Here is a 16,165-nt window from a genome sequence, read left to right as displayed (position 1 = left end):
TTCACGGCCACATGGGAGTTTACGGCCCAAACTCTAAAAGTTTGGCCGTGAACTCCTTATTAGGGTGGTATGTGTGGGTTTGCAACTACAAGACCCGAGACGGTACTTCCTTTCGTTCGTTCGTTTGAAGAATAAATACTTAAAACACTCAAACGGACTTTAAATTGGCTAACAATTATCAGAAATGTAATTGACTTTTAATTGAAGTGTTTGACTTTAGAGTTTGTACGAATGAAAATTTCGGGTTGTCACAGAATCTTCTAAGGACTCGACGATTTGTTCATACAACTCGGCGAGTCGTAGACTGGACGTGTTCATAAGAGGGAGGTGGACTCAACGAGTTCAAGGTGAACTCAACGAGTTAGATGAAGTTGGCCCTGAGGGTAAGATCGAAGAAGAACCCATCGAGTTATTGCCAGACTCGACGAGTTGAGACGGGTATTTGCATCGAGTTGAGGGGTATGAACTCGACGAGTTGGTAGACCAACTCGGCGAGTGAGGTTAACTTGAAGTTGACTTTGACCAATGTTGACTTTAACTAGATTGGTATGACCCCGATTAGGGTTGCATACTCAAATGAATAACTTTGAAGTATTTTCGTGTAGGGATCGAGGGGTCGTGGGTAATCAACTTGTACGCCGAAGATAGTTCAGACACTACACAACATCGATGTGATCTACCTTCTAGTAGGGGTGGGTCTAAGGCCACAATGTCGGCCCACCATCAGGGGTATTTGGTGGATAATTGTCTCTATGATAATTATCTTGGTATTTTATGTGATATGGTCATGAGTTATGCCTATATGATATGCAATGTGTATGTTAGTAGTAGTAGTATGAAATAGTTTTTCCCTGACATCGGTCGTTAGGATCGAAGGGTAGGTCAGTACCCCATATATTCCTGACTATATGATTATATCTTGATATTGTATGATAGCAGTAGGGAGTGAAATAGTCCTCGGTTACCAATTGAAAGATACTGATGGCAGGTACCGGTTGAAAGATACCGATGGAGGTTACCGGTTGAAAGATACCGATAGTAGTTTCCGGTTGAAAGATACATATGATATGATATTGTATGTGGTATGATGGGGGAACTTACTAAGATTTGTGATTACAATTTTGGTTTTGGTTTCAGGTACCTCTTCGTTGAAGGAGAAGGAGTCGGCGGTGTAGCAGCGCATCACACACACACACATGGTTTTCGCATTGGGTTTCTGGGATTGTACTCTGATTTTCATTACTTTTGATGTCATGGTTTGGGAGACAACATTATGATTTTTTAATGTGTTGTTTTATTGACAATGTTATGGTAAAATGTTTTATAAATTATTAATTCAAAAATGAAATTTATGGTCTCGAAATTTAGGATGTTACAAGTTGGTATTAGAGCCTTGGTTTGATGGATTTAGACACACCCTCGGGGGTGTCTCGACTCAAACCGAGGGACTAAAGGTTTTTTCACAAAGAAAACAGCTTCTAAAAATTTAAGTTAAAGAATTTTGAGAAAGGACAAGGTGTGTGATGCGTGCGATCGGTCCAGCTCAAGTAAGTTTTCCCCAAGATACTCATACTTGTTATGTTACGTTATATGATTTATGATTCTGCAAAGTGCATGTTAGATTAGGGCTAAGGATCTAGTAGGATGCCTTTTATGTTTGATATATGATTCTGAGAACTACATGCTAGATTAGGGCAAAGGATTTAGGAGGATACCTTGAATGCCTGTTGTGTGAGTTGCATGCTAGGACTGTCTAGTCAGCAGTAGAATAGCCTGATTAGGTTATGCTTGATGTGGTTACTCAATGCACGAATGTTTCTTGCTTTGTGCTACAGGGGTCCTGGCTAACTTTAACTAGCTAGTGAGCGGATATGTAACAATATTCGCAAGCTAGTTAGGGAAAGGAAGTAGGGACTCCTAGTGCAGCTGATGGTGGAGAGTAGGTCGAAAGGTGCCCTAGGAAAGCCTAGGATGAGATTAGTGGAAAAGGGTATCGGCAAAGGGACTTGGTGAAGTAGAAGCAATCCTTGAGGAAAGTATGGATAGATGTGGAAGGTAGTCCATGGAGGTTAAACCCATGGAGCATGAGAATGTGGAAAGTCATGAGTTATTAGGGTTTACAAAGTGTAACCCTAGCATGTGCAACACTATAAATAGAGTCCTCTAGAGACAACATCGGTTGCCCCATCATTCCAAGAGAGTAATACATGATTTTGAGCTTGCTGATCTATTCTCTTAAATCCTCCTCTCGCATATATGTGTTTTTGAACCAATAGAGGCATCACACTTGAGGTGCTAAAGCTTTCAAAGGTTAAGAACTCTACCCAAATCAAGAGGTAAGCATCCAAACTGAAGTTTTATATTATATAGCTTCAATTGAATGCTAGATAGGGAGAATGCTTTGGAGAAACAAAATGCATGTATAATTAGAGAAAACATAGATCCAAAGCATTTAAGGTTGCATGTGCAACTTAAGAGTGTTATAGTGCTCAAAACCAAAGAGCAGAAGCCTTGCTACGTAGAGAAACCTAGTTCATCCAGTGGAGACCTTCCAAAATAGAACGAGCTCTATCCATTCCTTCCTCGTTCGTTATTCCCTCCAAGACCATGAGGTTAAACGAACTTAGTATTTGAAAAAGCTTGAAGAAATTACGAAAAGGAGGAAGCCAGGGACACTAGATCAGGGAGTGAAGCGATGGTCGTAACATGAGGGGTACATGTAGTTACATAGGAAATCGATTAATCAGAATAAAGAGATGTATGAAGAGGTGGAAACATTCAGGAGTCATCGGCCAAATCGAACTCTGATGAAACCATGTCATGAATAAGTGAATCTAGGTCAATGGTATCAAAAAGACCCGAAGACAATTCAGTAGACTCTAGAGCGGAGCCAACAGGGGAGATGTTGAAACAGGACTAGGAAGAACCGTTGAAGCAGGAGCCAGAGGAATTATTGAAATAGCACCAAGAGTAACCATTTTCAGGAGTAACCATTGAAGCAGGAGCAGGAGGAATTATTGAAGCAAGAGTCGAGGAAGAAATGAGAGAAATAGAGGAACCAAATAATTGATGATGGAAGGCACGCCTGACAAGCTCACTCCTGAGAGAGAGAGAGAGAGAGAGAGAGAGAGAGAGAGAGAGAAAGAGTTTTGGAAATGGACTTGCCGGGAAAAGGGATTGGTAGTAATGACTGGAGAATCTGATTGAATGGAATCAAGATCAGTAACGGAAGTAAAGGGTATAGAGGATAGAGGAAAGGCAAGAATGGTGTTAATGGTAGTGGTAATATTAGGGTTGGAAATCACAAGACAATAATGAAATGGTCCAGAAGATTTAGGATTTTTATCAAGTGAAAAGTTGGAAGCAATACCCTTGGAACTTTGGTCTTGAGGTTTCGAGAAGCAGGAAGCACGTGATCGCTTTGGAGAAGGTTGGGGAGAAACATCGTCAAATCGGACAACCATGGGTTATGAAGAGACCGAATTTCTTTTGCTAGCCTGGATAGCACTAGCTTCTTTGGCTCCCTTTAAGCTCAGTTTTAAAGGAATCATTGGAGGCTTGTAATGGGCAAGATCGGTCTTAGTAGGCATGGCTTCAGAAGAGACGGAAGAAGTACTGAGGGATTCGGTTGGATTACCTTGGAAAGTGGATTCAATGTTTGATTCAGACTCAACTATGGTATCAACATTAGAAGAAGGGTTAGACCTGGTAATTGGCTTATCAACCTATTTGGTAGTTTTGGATCAATGCTTCTGGTGAAATCACTCTAATAAAGAAGGATTATTGCCCCTCGGAATGGGAACCCCCCAAAACTACCCAAATTGGCTACGTCTAGTGTCGATTCATCAAGATTATACTAAACCATATAATTGGTAATAAGACTCTTGATGATGTCATGGTCAACAATGCTCAATTCTGGGGTAGGGTTGGAATCTCGATCTACTAAACTTCCAAATTGCATACGATTGGTAAACGTTGAGGCATCAACAAAGAAAGATTCTTCTTTCCACTTCTTGATTGACGAAGGAAGACCATCGCAAATATCGATTCCTCCATGATGAAGGGAGAAAAAGATCCAGTCGTTAGTAACCATCGCCATATAGAGATGGCGAAACAAGGAAAGTGAGAGAGGAATATATAGTGTTGTACACAACAACATGAAACACATGATCTTCTGGAAACCACTAGGAGTTACTTGAGCGATGTGAATCTTGTAACAGTCAAGCACAATCCTTAGAAACATGAAGGATGGGAGACGCAGGCCTAATTTGAAGAAGATCAAGTAGACCCCAACATAACCAAGCGGAGGATTTATGATATTCTGATTCTGAGAAGGAAGTTGAGGGCTAAATCAGGGATCGATGTGATAGGAATTCACCATATCATTTAGATTTTTCTGGGTAAGGATCGATAGTGTAGTAAGAATCCAGAAATTGTATTTGGCCACAGTGATAAATATAGTGAAACTTATCAAAAAAAGTTAGGAATACTTGGAGAGAAAGATAATGAGGAAACACTTGCAAATAAGGAAACAACGGTTATTTTCCCCTCCGATTTTATAAGGAGAATAGAGAGGGATATAATGGAAAGAAGAGGCGGGTAATCGTCCAATCAAGTACTTATGACGATATTTGAACTTATCCATTTGCCAAGAAAATCCTCATGGTACAATGGCTAGTTCGAATCACCATTCAATAATTCTAAGGGGACTTAATGAGGTATATACTTGATTACTAAGGTATCACCCTCCGAACCATATAAGCCGAACCGACCTTTAGCTTGCAACCTCGAGGAACGGAGTTCCACCCAAACAAATAAGGTTAGTTAAATGAGTGAACATTAAGCCCAAGCAATGGGTGACATAGTCAATGGTCCTATCACTATACATGTTGTCTTATACTTAATCCTCATGACAAATCTTAAATAACTAATTGATAAGACTAATGACCTCTCCTTAGTACCGCTTTTGTACCTTTAGTAACCAGGGCATTAATGGTGATTAGACCATCGTCTGTGCTATACACACTGAATCGCCATTTCCCGAGGAAGGCCAATATAAAGGTAGCCCCGACGGATCATCAAAGGTACGCAAACACGAAACCATTATTCTATTACGATTACGGACTACAAATATTATCTTATAACTTTATCATTAGAGCATTCTTTTGGGAACCCCCGGTGAACAACTTACTTGTGTGTGTTGCTACTCAGGTTCGGTTGTCTCACACATTCATTACACTAAGGATCATTAGAGCCAAAATCCGAGGCACATCAAGAATAAATTAACACACTATTTTTTTACCACATAAAATGTACATGAAGTATAATGGATTGTAAAGAAATAGGATTTCATATAGAATACAATGATGTACAGTGGGCAAAGGCTATTTTTTTCGGTTTACACCCTTGAGATAAGATCTACTAAAATCAAGTTCTATGTGGTACTACTCAGACCTTATTTTGAGATAACATGTCTAATAGTGTACGATCGGTTGTGTCCACCTAGTGTCGAGTTGTACCAAGATCAGTGGCGGGCACAAAATGTTTTAGTAGGGGTATCATTCGTACTTCAAATATGTGCATCTAATAGAAAAAACAAAGAACATTTTTTTTTTTGCACTACGTGTCGGAAATTGAGCAGTGGCATGGGACCCCGGGCTCCACTAAGGTCCGCCCATGACCAAGATATTGATGTATGTACCGTCGAATAAAAGTTAGCATTTTAAAGTGTCTTCACAAAAGTTATAAGTTAGCATTTCATGTAAGCAATATGTAGATGTTGGCCCAAGGTCATGCCGTAGGCGATGCTAGTTTAAGGTCAACATTACAATGCAATAAGAGAAATTTTGAAATGTTTAAGTCGGATAATTTTATAAAAATAAGAGATTTTGAATTTTCATAAAAGCAAAACGAAAACTTTTATTTCTTAAAGTATGTAAGAACAAATTTATCTATTATTCTTTTTTATGTTTTTTTATATATATTTTTTATAAAACTATTGTTAAGATGTCTATTATACTTTGTTGGATAATTTTATGAAAATAAGAGATTTTGAATTTCCATAATAGCAGAACGAAAAAGTATATAAGAAGAAATTTGTCCATTATACTTTTTTTTTATAAATATTTTTTTTATAAAACTATTGTTAAGATGTCATATTTGATTTTATAAGGAATATATAATTATTATAAAAGTGTGGAATTTCTTTTAGATATTTTGGACCAAAATTTTTTGGAATTATTTTGAATAGTTCATAATTTGAAAAGGGGAAATACTTATTCTGATGAAAACAAAAACGTTCCTTACTCGTTTAAAAAAGTATTAGAAAATGATGCAAAAGATGTTACAATATTTCCTAATTTTTATTTTTAAACAATTCTAATAAATTTCGAATGCCACATATCTTCCAGAAGAAACCTAAACCCTATAAGGTAGAATAATACTTGATACCAATGGACTATAAATTTTATGGTATATTTCCTAGCTTTTACCATAATAAATATGCAAAAAGGTGGAACTCACTCAACCGAGTTTAATCTACCGTATTTTTCATGTTACTCGGTTTCAGTATGATTATATTATAGCCATGGTTATTTTAGGCAGAATCTCTTGACAAATATTTTCTAAAAAACTTTCATTGTTGTATATACTTTTAGGTTTTTAATCCAAGAGACAAACCAACACTATTCTTCATGTTTATTAATGTGTACTTATTTTCTTCAATCAATATCTTGTCTTACTCCATTCAAGGTTATTATGTTGTGCACGTTCTTGAGTGCTTTTTGCATGGATGATGCATTTCCTCTTACCATATAATTTAAGATTGGTATATAGAAAATCTTGCATAAACCTACCTTTAAAAGGCTCATGGCATCTTTGGTTCATGAATTTCGAACGAACTTGGAGGAACCAAAATATAAATTCCAGGAAATGTTTTTGTTAGTTACTTAGTTGATAAAACCAAAAGGGTTTGAAATTCTTTAAATTATATTAAATTCTATGCTTAAACGAATTGTCATTATTTGGCTAAGGACAAAGACTTTAAATTTAATTCATTATATTTAATTAGAAAAAATAAAAAAAATCCCTAATTCATCCTCTTTATTATTATATTATAGTCATAATTCATCAAATCAAAACAACATATTACATCATGTATTCTCACAACCCCATCTCACACAATAACCACAGATTGTTTTGATTTCATTTTCTAATACTGCAAAATGAAAAACTTAAGAAAGTAATAAGATTGCAAAAATAAAATATAAAACATGGACCACAGAAGCATTACTTGACAAAAAAACGAATAAAAAATCCGAATATTAGATTCATGGATAAAAATTGAGATACATATCACAAATCACAATTAGAAAGAGGTTTTAAAGTTATTTGGGAACCCAAGTACCAAATAATTGAAACCTTATTCTAACCGGGCTTTTCCAACATGTTAAGGCCTAACCGGTCCAGGCCTACAATGACCGGACCGGGTTCATATCGGGCGTGCCTCAATCCCAAATCGGTTTTGTAATGCAACCGGAAGTTTTGAAGTTCGACGGTAAACGATGACAAGCCGTTCAGTTCCGCCCGGATTCCCATGGCGGACGACCAATCTGCGGATCCTATCCTCGATTGGAGTCCCATTCGTTCTTAGGTCCAGAAAACGCATCTGATTCAAGGTAGCATCTATGATCGCGAACCTTTTGAACTATTCCGATTTGTCTTTTGTTCTTTGTTTTTGCCAAAGTTTCATTGAACAATTTATGCCTGAATGTTCGCAACTCCTAATTCTTCGAGATTAACGTTTTCATGTGGTAGAATTAAACACCGTATCACGAATCCTTCAAATTGAATTAAGCGCGATTACAAGTAATGAACAGTCGAGTCCAGCTTCCTTGAGTTTACAGATGTTTAATTTCTTCGTTCTATTGAGTCTTCTGAACCTAAATTAATTTACAGTCGACTTGATATCTCGTTTGCTTAGGTTTAATGCTTCTTAACTGCAGTCTTGATTCTTGAAGTACACTATGAAGTGTAATGCTTCTTAACTTTTGCAGTTACGTCATTGTTCCATGTCTATTGAAGACATGAAACAACCCTTTAACCAATCTGTTTTTATGAAATTGTTAGAATCGTTACAAGTTTTATTTGAAGCAATTCATAATACCCTAAAGAAAATGGCATGTTTGAACTGCAATACTGACATATATGTGCAAGCAAAAGACTATGAAATATGCATGTTCATATGGAGGACTTCATATCTGATTTTGAAACTTTTCTATTGGATTTTCTTATGATACAGAAGCAAAGTAACTGAAAAGTTGTTTAGGTCTTCCTTTCTCTATTTCTCTGCATGAAATTTTGTCCAAAAAAACTACATCTTTATGTGATGGTGTAGTTTATGTGATTATGTCAATCTTTCTGGATGCATACCTACCACATGGATTCAAGTGTATGAGAGATAATGACCGATTTTGATATTGCACTAGCATAAAAATTGAAATGACGTGTTTGAGGTAACTAGATGTGGCATCTTTATCATCTTTTTAAAGAAGTATTTTTATTTTTTTTATTTTTTTTATTTTTTAAACATCGTGTCAGTCCGTATATGCACTATGTTCTTATAGTTGTATACCCAATTAGGAATAATATAAGATAACAAGATAAATCCACATACATCAACCATGTTTATTTCATACGAAAGTATTCTATTTGTAGAACTACTTGGATACCATTGACTTGTGTTATGATATCTTTTATCCAACACATGTTCTCTTTACTTTATGACCTCATAGTCAAATAATAAACATTTGGTTGTTGATACCTATTTGGTATGTCCATTTTCTATATTTAACATGTATGTGTACCCTAGTAGGCCAATGTAATTATGCCAAACGCACATAGTTAAATACAAGGTAATCGTGCTATGTCCATAGGAGAACTTTAGAAGTTTCTATTAATTCATGAACTAATAGGGGTTACAAGATATACGAGTAACATGTACACTAGCCAAGGCCCACAAAACCCAAATGGTCCTTTGTAAAAGCCATTGCTTAGTCACATTAGTAGCAATCAGATTCCATAATTTAATAAATCAGTCCCATTACCAACATGAAGAGATAAATCACAGTATTTTTAGAGTAAAAAAATTCACACTTTCTTATTGTTAGGACAAACATGTAAGAACAATCTGCTAATCAGATTCCACAATTTAACAAATCGGTCTCATTACCAACATGAGGAGATAAATCACAATGTTTCCATAGTTAAAAAAAAAAAAAAAAGATATGATGCCCTTGAACCTACAACTTCATTTATAGATTCAAACCTCCTTATTGTCAGGATAAACATGTAAGGACAATCTGCTAATCAGATTCCACAACTTAACAAATCGGTCCCATTACCAATATGAGGAGATAAATCACAATGTTTCCAGAATAATAAAAAGAAGAAGAAGAAGATATGATGCCCTTGAACCTGCGACTTCCGTTATAGATTTCAACCTCCTTATTGTCAGGACAAACATGTAAGGACAATCTGCAAATCAGATTCCACAACTTAACAAATTGGTCCCATTACCAATATAAGGAGATAAATCACAATGTTTCCATAGTAAAAATAAAGATATGATGCCCTTGAAGCTACGACTTCATTTATAGATTCTCATATCCTTATTGTCCGGACAAACATGTAAGGACAATCTGATAATCAGATTCCACAACTTAACAAATCGGTCCCATTACCAATACGAGGAGATAAATCACGATGTTTCCAGAGTAAAAAAAAAAAAAAAAAAAATACATATGATCTCCTTGAACCTCCGATTTCATTTATAGATTCTCACTTCCTTATTGTCAGGACAAACATGCAAGGACAGTTTATTGTGCACGTGTGTCAAAGATATGTCGTAACTAATTTATAACCACCGTGATTTACTTGATACAAGGGTTCCAAAAGTGTCAATCAAAATGGTAAATTTGTGCAAGAAACTTGAGCGGTGAAGTTGATTGGTATGAACAGTAGTGACGGTAGTTCCTGGAAAAGTAGGGGCAATGTTTTTCTTCCTAGAAAGGTAAGGTTCTTTTCATAAACTCACAATCAACCAACAATAAAAAGCTTCTTTTCTTTTCTAAATGATGATGATGATTATAAATTAAAGTTGTTTTATGGGAGAATAGAAACTCACTTCACATCCCCCTTCCCTTTTTTCTTTCTTTCTTTCTTCAATCCTTTTGCCCCCACTCATGATTTGGTCTCTGTCCCAAACCTTTTGCTTGTCTCAATAGAAAGAAAAGGAATATTTAATCTTGTCTGTTTAAATCTCATTATGATTCTGCCTTCTCTCTTTCATATCACATGTACAAGAATATATTTTTTTAGATGCATTTTAGTATCATAAATAACCAAAAATTCTTCGTCTTTTTCTTTTTAAATGTCCCACATAAATATAATGTTTCAAACAAATTTGTCCTTCGTTTTATTCGTTTTCTTTTTTGTATGAAAACGCCACAGTGGTTGTAATGTAAACCGTTCATGTATGGTCATATCCGTTTTGAGTGCATATGTAGATAACATTTGCCATTAGGTTCTTTTGGATATCAATCTAATGTTAAACGGATTGATTACATTTGTCACATGCACTAACGGATAGAGCTAATAAAAATTGACTCAATCCAAACACTCAGCCTGATTTTTAACCTTTATAACTAAATGGGTCAACCGTTAATACAACTAGGGTGGGAATCAGTTCGGTTTTTCGGTTTTCCCGGTTTGAAATTTTTTTTTGGTCCAATTCAAAAACCGAACCAAATCGAATTCAACTTCTCTAGACCAAACTGAAAACCGAATTCTAATTCGGTTTGGTTTGGTTCGAAAACCGAAGAAACCAAATATAAACTTAAAAAATTTTCAGACATAAATTAAAATGTTTTTAACATAGAAACCTGAAGCTACAAACAGAAATATCTAAAGTTTCATGATCCAAAGAGTAAATGAGTTAAAATGATTTTTACTTTATTATTAATATTTTTATTTAATATAAAATATAAAATATACTTTTTAATTAATTAATTTATGAAATTTGGGTTTTTCGGTTCGGTTTGGTTTTAACATCATTAGAATGAACTCGAACCAAAAACCAAATTTACAATTCGGTTTGGTCTCGAACCAAATCGAAAACCAAATTTAAATATGATTCGGTTTGAAATCGATTTTGGTTCGATTTGGTTTTCAGGTTTTTCGGTTCCGGACCAAATAGTTCTCACCCCTAAATACAATAGGTGAAATTGGGTTGAAAATTTCATCCTATTTAAATTAAATTGGGTTGGAAGATTTTCAATATTTTTATATTAACCTAATCCCAAAACACAATCCATTATAAAGTTTGTATTTTGATATGAGGGATATCCAAAAATTATGAGTGGCTGCCAAAAATTATTAATAAAAACAAAGGTTAAATGAATATTTCATTGAAAACAAAACCCGATTAATTATATTATCCCATGGGAATATGATTATATGCAAATATTTAATTCATTATACTACGTGTATGTTTTTCCATCTTCTATATCAACAAATGTGTCGTTGAATCGGTTTTACGAAATAGGAAATATTTTATTTCTCACCGAAAATATTATATTTAAAACATAAACGAAAAATGGAATAATTTTTTATTAATAGGCTGGTTTTGAATTGATATGATGCACCAACATGTATGTGACAAGAGGACCCATAAACACCTTGGATTAGTGGGATTCATCTTATCAAATTATTGTCATCACTTAACTTCATAAGCAAATAATTTACTTTTAAATAATTAGAAATTAAAGCTTTAAATTGATAGTTGAAAAAGAAAATCAAGATTTGAGAGGAGAATAATGATTATTTGGTTTTTCATGTTATATGTCTCAAAGGCAACCAAGTCAAAAGGTGTAATTACAACTTCTTTGATCCAATCATTCATAATAATGACTGTGGTAATTTTACTTAGTAAAAAGCCCAAATCATTTCTTCTAACTAATTTCTGGTATTCGTGTCACTCTTTTCTTTTGCTCATTCGACTAAATTAAATACAACAATCTTACTCTTAACTTGTTCTAAGATATAATATTTATATTTAAAAAATCATTTTTATTCCACATTATATTTTGTAATAAGATTTTGTTAATATTGGTCTAAATTTATGACTAAATTTTACTCATTGGAATTTCATTATTTGTTTTGCTTACATAGCTAAACAAAAGTGTCTGTCGCTCATTTATGTATACTCTCAAATAGTCAAATGTTAGTTGTATGATCTTTTGTCAAGTTTTCATTGAAATGAACAAATAAAAGTTAATTATAAAGAGTTGAATTTATCAATAGATTGAAAAGAAGGCGTTAGTTATATAAACCGAGCAATTTGGTTTATTTGGAGATCAAGTAGTTACAGAAAAGTCTTTTTTTGTCAAATTCATTTCAATGATTTTTAAAATGTTAGAATATTTTAGTATTCTATTCGATTTATCAGATATGTAAAATATTCTAATACTTTAATAAAATATTTCACAAATAATTCAAAAAAAGAAAACAATAATTTTATTTATTTATTTCTTTATTTTGGATAAAAAAGGATAAAATTAATATTAATTTTTTTTTTCAAAAAATTTCAATTATTTTGCATTTTAAAAATGTTTTTTTATCTACAAAATGGGTGACTATGATTGCATCTTTCCGTCTAACAAAATATAATGGTTTCTACCAAAAATTTCCTTTTTATTTGATCTTGACTCTCTTTCGGATATAGATCCGGTAAGAAATTTTTTTGGATAGGAGGTAAGAAGTTTTTTTTTTTTTACATATTTTTTTGATGAACAAAATAAATGAATCAATAGATGATTCATTTGTAAAATGATTCACAAAAAAAAATTCCCCAAAAAAACATATTTATGATTTATTTTTAAGTGAATTAAAAAAAATCACTTTATGACATTTTTAGTGAATAACAACAAAATTATTGTATAAATAAATCATCTAGATGTTTTTTTTGAGAATTTTTTCTTGTGAATCATCTTACAAATGAATCATCTAATGATTCATTTTGTTTGTTCGCGAAAAAAAATATGTAGGATAAAAAACTTCTTACCTTCCTACAAAAAATTTCCTTCTTATTTGATATTGACTCTCTCTCTCTCTCTCTCTCTCTCTATATATATATATATATATATATATATATATATATATATATATATATATATATATATATATATATATATATATATATATATATATAAGTTTATAACCCGTGGGAACAACGTTTATAAAATTTATTAAACTTTTATAGTAAAAACTCAAAATTATTAATAAATTATTTTAAATAAATTATTAACTTAAGAAATATTTTTATTAATTATATGAAATTAAAATCGTTGATTCAAATAAATAAGTAAAATTAATTTTTAATATATATTAGATATTTTTTATTTGTGAATTAATGAAAACAATAATATAAACTTTAAAATTTAAAATGAGAAACTAATAAATTGACAAGTGACAATACATTAATTAAAATGTATAATATGGTGACACATGACGAAAGAACTATTATTTTATTAGTATATATATATATATATATATATATATATATATATATATATATATATATATATATATATATATAATACACACACTAGTCGTTACCCCTTGCAAAACGGCGGCTGCAAATAGTTTTTAGGCGATATGTTTCTTTTATAAAAATGTTACCTTCCAAATGAAAGTAAATGTCCAAGACAATAGAATCTAGCTTTGGTGTTATTTTTGGCATGATACATCACATATCTGGTAAAAATAAACACTTCAAGCCAACACAAAATGTAAGTCGTGTATGTCGTTCAAACAATAATAATAGAATTACATAAAATATAAGTCGTGTAAGTCGTTCAAACAATAATAATAGAATTACATATGAATGCACAAAATATGGAAATGTGTAAAAGCACATAACTGCTAATACATTATTAATCTCACAGCACTTCTTTATATACCACGTTCGTTGTATAGACCTCGTAACCTTTGAAATTTTCGTTAGGCTTCACTAACACTTTGGTATTCCCATGTGAGACCCCTTTGGAGAATGGAACATAAAGCTGGTCATGCGCGAATATTGGGTCTGGAATATATATACCTACATTAAGAATATCTTTGTCCCTGAGCTTTATTGATTGTCATCGCAAAGCATAATTGAATAGGAAATTGTTTCCTCTTCAGCTTAAATAGAAACATATCATCTTCATATGGACTTAGAAGAATCCTTGGAAAAAATACTTTCTTTCTAGCATGTTGACCAACAACTATTTTGACATCAATGAAATTGTGCTTAAATCTTTTACATATCAATTGGGTTTCGTTATACAATCCATTTAATGGGCCGGGATTTCGTAATAATATTATCAAGCATCCAGCTTTTAGTGTTATGTAATGAGGGGGCAAATGACTAACACTGATTGTCTTTAATAGTTCCATGAGATAGAAGTTATTTATATCGTCTATGGCCTCATTAAAACTATAGTATATTCTCACTTCTCCATTGAATCGACAAATCAAATAATCATTAATCTCGCTGACACTATCATTTCGTGTGGATAGTATTGCATCTAAAATAATATCATCTTTTCTTGTGGATAGTATTGCATGCAAAAGAATATAATTTGATTCATATCTATTACATTCCAAGGACAGAAAGATTTCATCAATCAAAGCATTCAATGACTTTTAATTTTTTGGTGAAGGAAATTACCATATCATCAGGGATACAAATAATGTTTCCGTGCACCGTTTCATCAACTCCATCACCGACACGTAATAGAAAGTCTGAGAACCATTGATCGGTTAGTGCTCTCATATTTACGGTTAACCGTAACTTGATAATCAAAGATAAAGGAGGCAACATTCGTATGCTACTATCCACAGTCTGTGCATGTGTTCCATGACTCACCGCAAAACTTGTTTGAAAGTTGAGAGATAAAATCACGAAATGGAGGTTATAATTTTATTCAATTTTGAAAGTTGCGTAATAAAAACCATGAAATTGATGTTATAATTTTAATAAATTATGAAAGTTGAGAGATAAAAACATAATTTCAAAAATTGGTCAAATAATTATTAATAGTAGACATAAACTAATTAAGTTATAAAAAAAGATAATATGCGTAAGGGAGTATTCAACATCATACAATAATAATCTTATAATAATCCTGTTGTATTCCAATCAAAACAAAACATTTACGTATTATAATAATAAGGGATAATGACTTGAAAGGGTAACGAACTTTCGACATTGTTCACATTTAGTCACTAAACTTTTTTTTCGTTATCTATTTGCCATTGAACTATTGAAACTGTTCACATTTTACCCTTATGACCGGCTGTTACCGGTCATAAGGGTAAAATGTGAACAGTTTCAATAGTTTAGTGGCAAATAGATAACGAAAAAAAGTTTAGTGACTAAATGTGAACAAAATCGAAAGTTCGTTTCCCTCTAAAAAGTTCAATGGTTAAATGTGAACAAACTTCCTATTGTATTATGTTTTAGCAAATTATTTATTTTTGTTTAATTGTAGCAACATTTGTTGATGAAGAAATCTATGAAATAAAAAACAAAATGTAACATCTGGATTTCCAAGTATTATAATTTAAGTATTTTTCTTTTGAGTTAAGAAGAGAGACTCGACGAGTTGACACCTCAACTCGTCGAGTAAGGTCGCGATTGATGACTCGGATTAACGAATGGACTCGACGAGTCGGTGAGGCGACTTGACGAATCCGTGCTGTTGGCAGAAACCCTAAATCTTTGGGCCCGAGCCATATTTAAAGGCACTTATGGACTTCAATTACGACTACCTTTCCCATAAGTGAGAACCCTAGCGAGCTTGAGTGTGTAGAGTGAGAGGAAGAGTTATCTTGAGCTTTTTGGTGTGATTTTCCAAGAAAGGAGAAGAGTTCCAGCAAGAGGGACCAAGGAAGGTTATTGTTCTTAGTTATTCAAGCAAGGAGCTTCATTCTGAGGTACAAAAATGAACCCCTTTCCTTCCTTATTGTGTTGATTCCATTTTGGGGTTAGGGCTTGAATCACTTCATCTTTGGGGTTTTGAATGCATCCAACCCCTCTCGCAAGTTTGTGTTATAAATCTGG

General features: G+C 33.2%; 1 long non-coding RNA gene across 2 annotated transcripts; it reads left to right on the top strand.

The window, feature by feature from the left end:
* Positions 1 to 7,389: 7,389 nt before the first annotated feature.
* LOC145047220 (uncharacterized) lies at positions 7,390 to 15,076 on the top strand. Of its 2 annotated transcripts, XR_013682163.1 has the most exons (3): positions 7,390 to 7,676; positions 9,856 to 10,069; positions 14,763 to 15,076. It is a non-coding gene; the product is annotated as an uncharacterized LOC145047220 (long non-coding RNA). The 2 variants fall into 2 exon arrangements; XR_013682162.1 differs by lacking the exon at positions 14,763 to 15,076 and having other exon boundaries at positions 9,856 to 10,407.
* The last annotated feature ends 1,089 nt before the right edge of the window (positions 15,077 to 16,165 follow it).

The sequence above is a fragment of the Lactuca saligna genome, chromosome 5 (assembly GCF_052625555.1).
Source record: "Lactuca saligna cultivar CGN05327 chromosome 5, ASM5262555v1, whole genome shotgun sequence".
Taxonomy (NCBI): Eukaryota; Viridiplantae; Streptophyta; class Magnoliopsida; order Asterales; family Asteraceae; genus Lactuca; species Lactuca saligna.
Note: the sequence above shows the minus strand (reverse complement) of the source record. Positions and strands in the feature narration are given on the sequence as shown.